Source organism: Erinaceus europaeus, chromosome 5 (genome assembly GCF_950295315.1).
Source record: "Erinaceus europaeus chromosome 5, mEriEur2.1, whole genome shotgun sequence".
NCBI lineage: Eukaryota > Metazoa > Chordata > Mammalia > Eulipotyphla > Erinaceidae > Erinaceus > Erinaceus europaeus.
This window is the reverse complement of record NC_080166.1, coordinates 33,765,120-33,772,302: the sequence shown is the minus strand read 5'-3', so window position 1 is coordinate 33,772,302 and position 7,183 is coordinate 33,765,120.

Genomic DNA, 7,183 nt, shown 5'->3' with positions numbered 1-7,183 from the left:
ACCTGGGTTCAAGCCCCTGTTCCCCACCTGCAGCAGGGACACTTCACAAGCAGTGAAGCAGGTCTGCAGTTGTCTCTCTCTCCTCTACCTTCCCTTTCTCGATTTCTCTCTGTTCTTGAGTAAAATGAAAGAAGAAGAAAAAGAAAAAAAAAAAAAAGGAAAAATTGGCCACCAGGAGCAGTAGATTCATAGTGCAGTGCTGGCACCTAGCCCCAGAAACTGGAGGCAGAGAGAGAGAGAGATGGATGGAGAGAAGAAAGGCCTGCAGGACTGCTTCGCTGCTCATGAAGCTTCCTCCCTGCAGTTGGAGACTTGGGGCTTGAGCCCTGGTCTTTGCAGATAGCCACAGGTGTACTGTACCAGGTTCCCAGCCACTGGGGATCTCATATTTGTAACCATATCACTCTTTAAAAAATTTTTATATTTATTTATGTATTTTTACCAGAGCACTGCTCAGCTCTGGTTTATGGTGGTGCAAGGGATTGAACCTGGGACTTTGGAACCTCAGGCACAAGAGTTTCTTTGCAGGAGTCCAGCGGTAGCGCAGTGGGTTAAGCGCACGTGCAGTGGGTTTAAGCAAAGCACAAGGACCTGTGTAAGGATCCCGGTTGGAGCCCTGGCTCCCCACCTGCAGGGGAGTCACTTCACAACCGGTGAAGCAGGTCTGCAGGTGTCTTTCTCTCCCCTCTCTGTCTTCCCCTCCTCTCTCTATTTCTCTCTGTCCTATCCAACAACGATGACATCAATAACAACAACAATAACTACAACAATAAAAAACAAGGGCAATGAAAGGGAATACATAAATAAATATTAAAAGTAAAAGTTTCTTTTCGGGTGTCGGGTGGTAGCGCAGCGGGTTAAGCGCACTTGGTGCAGAGCACAAGGACCGGTGTAAGGATCCCCGTTCAAGCCCCCGGCTCCCCACCTGTAGGGGAGTCACTTCACAGATGGTGAAGCAAGTCAGCAGATATATATCTTTTTCTCCCTCTCTGTCTTCCCCTCCTCTCTCGATTTCTCTCTGTTCTATCCAACAGCTAACGACATCAACAACAATAATAACCACAAGACTACAACAAGGGCAACAAAAGGGAAAAAAAAAGTTTCTTTTCATAACCATAATGCTATCTACCTCTGCCCTAACTATATCACGCTTGTCACTTTCCAGGCTATATAAAATGTCATCTTTAACACCTTTTAAAAAAATTCATGGTTGATAGCTGGTTACAAGGTTGTAAGAATACTCCCTCCATCTCTCTCTCTCTCTCTCTCTCTCTCTCTCTCTCTCTCTCTCTCTATATATATATATATATATATATATATATATATATATATATGTATTTCCACAAAACACCTACCACCAAAGTTCTGTATCCCCACCCTCCCACCTCCCAAAGATAACCACTATACTTCTCATAAGTTCTAGAAACAGTTTGCTTGCTTCTGTTTATTTTTTTTCCCCAAGGTCATGTGTATCAGTTCTCTAGATTCCACATATGGGTGAAATCATTTGGTAGTTGTCTTTCATCTCTTTACTTATTTCACTAAGTACAATCACTTCCAGCTCTATTATTGTCCCAAAAGACATAATATCATCTTTTTTGACTTCAGAGTAGTATCCCATGGAATGTATATCTCATAACTTTATTGGCCAGTCATCTGTTGATGGGCATTTTGGCTGCTTCCTCTTTGGCTATTGTGAACAATGTAGCTATGAACATAGGGGTATATAAGTTTCTTCTAATAAGTGTTTGAGTATTGCTTGGATAGATGTCTAAGAGTGGTATTGCTGGATCATGAGATAATTCCATTTTCATTTGTTTAAGGACTTTCCATACAGTCTTCCAAAGGACTGTACCAGTTCGCATTCCCACCAGCAGTGAAGCAGAATTCCTTTTTCTCCACATCCTCAATACCTCACCAATACTGATTTTATCACCTTTCTTATTTACTGCATTTCTTCTCTGTCTATTTATTTGTGACTTAATAACGATTGACTAGACTGTAGGATAAGAGGGGGTACAATTCCATACAGTTCCCACTACCAGAGTTCTGTATCCATCCCCTCCATTGGAAGGTTCCCTATTCTTTATCCCTCAGGGAGTATGGACCCAGGATCATTATGGGGTGCAGAAGATGGAAGGTCTTGCTTCTGTAATTGCTTCTCCACTGAACATGGACATTGGCAGTCTATCCATACCTCCTGCCTGTTTGTATCTTTCCCTGATGGGGTAGGGCTTTGGGGAGGTGAGGTTCCAGGACACATTGGTGAGGTCATCTGCCCAGGAAAATCAGGATTATGTCTTGGTAGCATCTGCAATTTGGTGGCAGAATATTTGAGCTAGAGAGAGGATTGACATCCCAGGCCTGGTGTCTCTGGACACAGTCTGAAGTGAAACATGTCGAGGTGGCACTGGTTGCTTTGATGCGGTTGAGGTCAGCAAATGCAGTATCAAATTGTGTGGCTCAAGAGAAACATGAGGGAAAACAAGAAAAGCTCCAGAGGTTCCGGCACTGGGAGGAATATGGATTTCTAAAGAGAATGAGGAAGGTTCCTTGCTTCCTTAGAGTTTAAGAAGGTACTAGATAATTATTATTACAACCAAGTTATTTGGGAATTTGGTTTACTTTGAAAATCTCTTGGTCAGGATTTACTGTACTATAAGAGACCTTGCCATAATTCATGTCATTTAATGCTATTTATAAATAACTATATCTTATATGTACTAACAGGATTGGTTACCTCTGGTCTCCCTAGTCTAAGATTATAGGTGATTTAATATTTCAAAAAAAAGTCATTATTCACACCTTACTAGGGAAAGAGAGAGGCAGACTGGGAGTATGGACCGACCAGTCAATGCCCATGTTCAGCGGGGAAGCAATTACAGAAGCCAGACCTTCTACCTTCTGCAACCCTCAATGACCCTGGGTCCATGCTCCCAGAGGGCTAGAGAATGGGAAAGCTATCATGGGAGGGGGTGGGTTAAGGAGATTGGGTGGTGGGAATTGTGTGGAGTTGTACCCCTCCTACCTTATGGTTTTGTTCGTTAATCCTTTCTTAAATAAAATTTTTTTTAAAAAAGTCATTATTAGAAATGTATTAACAATGTAAGCCCAGTGTTAGAATTCAATCAGTTTACAAATCTGAAACATTAAGTATTTAGATTAAAGAAATATATATGCAGAACTGAAATCTATGCTCAGGACAGGGGCCAGTTGGTAGCATACCTGGTTAAGCACACACATTATAGTGCTCAAGGTCCCAGGTTCAAGTCCCTGGTCCCCACATGCAGGAGAGAAGCAGGGCTGCAGGTGTCTCTCTTTCTCTCTCTCACTATCTCCTCCTCCCCTTCTCAACTTCTCTCTGTCTCTATCAAATAATGAAAAAAGTAAAAATATTTTTTAAAATCTCAAGACATTCAATCTATTTTTCCCCTCTCATATTGATTAAATGGTGGTTTATAAGACTATAAGTTAATAGGAGTATATATTTGTTGCATAGTATGCCAGCTCCCCCGGGCTTAAACACCGGTATGTCTGTATGAGATTAGTTTGATCCCACTCAAAGCTGCGGTCTATTTACATAAATCACTTTTACATTTACATAAAGCACCACCTTCCCTCCAGGGCATTGGTGGTTCAGTGGTAGAATTCTCACCTGCTCCACCCCCTCTCCTTGTCACACCCTGATCTTCCACCAGTCACTTTTCTCTCCACCCTCTCTATGTCACATCCTGTTTACACCCTACTTGGGAAGTATATATAAAGAGAACATTGTTCATTTTAGTTTAGTTTTTAGTTTAGCTTAGCTTGGCTTAGATTGTGCTGTGTCCTGCGTGAATAAAGAGATACTGCGTACAACCCAGCCATGAGTCTCGGGTCGTCTGTCTCCCATCAGTGAAGCTCAGCCCGGCATATATTGACACCATTCCCACCACCAAAGGTATCTCTATATCTCTCCAAAACAGACCTGAAAATCTACCCTCCCCAGAATCTTTTACATTGGTGTACATAGTCTAGACTCAGTCAAATTCTGTTTGTGTTTTCCTTTCAGTTCTTCTTTCCCAACTTCTGTTAATCGTTGGGATGATCCCATACTCATCTTTCTCTTTCTGGCTTATCTCACTTAACATAATTCCTTTAGGCTCCATCCAGATGGGTCAAAGAAGGTGGATTCATTATTCTTAATAACTGAGTAGTATTCTATTATGTATATATACCACAACTTTTTCAGCCACTTATATGTTGTTGGACACCTGAGTTGTTTCCAGGTTTTGGCTATTATGAATTGTGCTGCTATGAACATAGGTGTACACAAATCCTTTTAGATGGATTTTTTTTTATTTAAGAAAGGAGACATTAACAAAATCATAGAATGAGAGGGGTACAATTCCACACAATTCCCATAACCCGATCTCCACATCCCACCCCCTCCCCTGATAGCCTTCCCATTCTCTGTCTCTATCTCTCTGGGAGTATGGATCCAGAGTCGTTGTGGGTTGCAGAGGGTGGAAGGTCTGGCTTCTGTAATTGCTTCCCTGATGAACATGGGCGTTGACTGGTCTATCCATACTCCCAGTCTGTCTCTCTCTTACCCTAGTAGTGTGGGGCTCTGAGGAAGTGGCGCTCCAGTACACATTGATGGGGTCCTCTGTCCAGGGAAGTCTGGTCAGCATCCGGAACGTGGTGGCTGAAAAGAGAGTTAATATACAAAACCAAACAAATCGTTGAACAGTCATTGACCTAAAAACTGTAATAGTGCAGATGAAGTGTTGGGGGTATTCCCTGCATGCTCTTGTGTACTTCTGCTTTCAGGTATATATTTTTCCCCTAGTTTATGGGCACGGGTGAACCTATGCTTTATTTCAGGGGACCTGTACTATATCTAGGTTTGAGAACTTTATTGGGGAGTGGAAAACCTGGAATGGAATTAGAGAATACTATGAAAGGAAAGGTCTCACCCGAGTGATGAAGCTGAAGGGTTGTCATTCTACTCCTGAAGTCTCTGGTCACAGTCTGAAGTGCAGCATGCTGGGGTGGCACTCATTGTGTTGATTAGGTTGCAATCCGCGGATACAATATTATTTGATTTGAATTGAGAGCAGCATGCAGAAAAGTGGGCCCCACCCTAAGGTTCCAGGACTGGGGGAAATATAAGCTCTATAGTGGAAATGTGAGGTTCCCGTTGTCTTAGGGTTCAAGAAGACAATGGACAGTTATTGTTATCATCACATTATTTGGTGATAGGGTTAACTTTGGAAAGTCCCTTTGATAGGGTTTGGGGTATAGTACCCAGCATCTTGTATATAGCTGTGCTGTCGGTTACTTCTGTTCTCCCTGGTCTAGGCTTTTGGGAGAGAACATATCAAAGACAGCCTATGTATTAAAAAGACTCAGTCTGTGTTTTAAGAAGTTCTAGACATATCATCAGTTTTTCGCCTCATATTAATTAAATAGTGGTTTATGTAATGTTTACATTTTAATAGGATTGTACATAGACACCACTCCCACCACCGAAAGACTGTGTCCCATCCCCACCACCCATCCCCACCCCCCCACCCTCCACTGTGCCATGGATATTTTTGACTCCTTAGGATATATCCCTAGGAGAGTAATTACTGTGTCATAAGGAATTTCCATTTCTAGCTCGAGAGTTCTCCAGACTGCTTACACAGTTGGATCAATTTACATTCCCACCAGCAGTGCAGAAAAGTTCTTTTGCCCCCCACAACCTCTCCAGCACTTGTTGTTGCTGTTGTTTCTAATGTAGACATTCTCACCGGGTGAGTGGGTATCTCATTGTTGTCCTTGCATTTCTCTAACAGTCAGTGACTTGGAGCATTTTTCATATATCTATTGGCCTCCAGGATAATTGCTGGGTCTCGGTGCCAGCACTATAATTCACTGCTCTTAGCAGCCATTTTCTCCATTTTATTGGATAGGACAGAGAAATTGAGAGGGGAGGAAGAGATAGAGATGAAGAGAGAAAGGTAGACCTACTTCACCTCTTGCAAAGCTCCCCCCCTACAGGTGGGGAGCAGGGGCTCGAACCCAGATCCTTGCACTTCATACTATGTGCCACCATCCAGTCCCCATTTCTTCTTCTCTGCTTCTTCTCCCTTAAGAAATCCTTCCAGGAGTCAGGTGATAGCGCAGCGGGTTAAGCGCACATGGCACAAAGTGCAAGGACCAGAGTAAAGATTCCGGTTCGAGCCCCCGGCTCCCCACCTACAGGGGAGTCCCTTCACAGGTGGTGAAGTAGGTCTGCAGGTGTCTGTCTTTCTCTCCCCCTCTGTCTTCCCCTCCTCTCTCCATTTCTCTCTATCCTAACCAACAACAATGACATCAGTAACAACAGCAACAATAAAAACAACAAGAGCAACAAAAGGGAAAATAAATATAATAAAAAAAGTAATAAAAAAATCCTTCCTAGGGAGTCGGGCAATAGTGCAGTGGGTTAAGTGCAGGTGGTGCAAAGTGCAAGGACTGGTGTAAGGATCCCGGTTTGAGCCCCCAGCTCCCTACCTCCTGGGGAGTCGCTTCACAAGCAGTGAAGCAGGTCTGCAGGTGTCTTTCTCTCTCCCTCTCTGTTTTCCCCTCCTCTCTCGGTTTCTCTCTGTCCTATACAACAATAACAGCAATAATAACAATAATTTTAAGTAAGAAGGATAACAAAAGGAAAAAAATAGCTTCCAGGAGCAGTGGATTTGTAGTGCAGGCACCAAGCCCCAGTGATAACCCTGGAGGAAATAAATAAGTAAGTAAGTAAATAAATAAATAAATAAATAGATAGATAAATCTTAAAACTAACAAAAGAACAAGATCTTGACAGTATAGTAAACCTGATAGTCCTATGTCATTATTATTCTACTCTATTGCATTCCCCAGGCTTCATTACTCACTGGGAAGTCTTGGGTTTTTCTTCGTATAATTAAACATAACTCCCTGGCAGTCAGTGGTGCATAGGGAGGGCAAAACACCTCTAAGTTACTGCAGAGGAGATTAGCACATTTCCAGGAAGGGGAGCCTCATGTCATCAGATGATTAATCTAGGAATCAAAATATCCAAATAGTAGTAAGGTCATAAAGTATGACCTGTTAGACCTGGTTCAACCAGTTGACTGTAAGACAAGCCCTAATTCATCCAACAATGATAGTGTGGTGAGAACAGGGTGTAGTCTCTCCC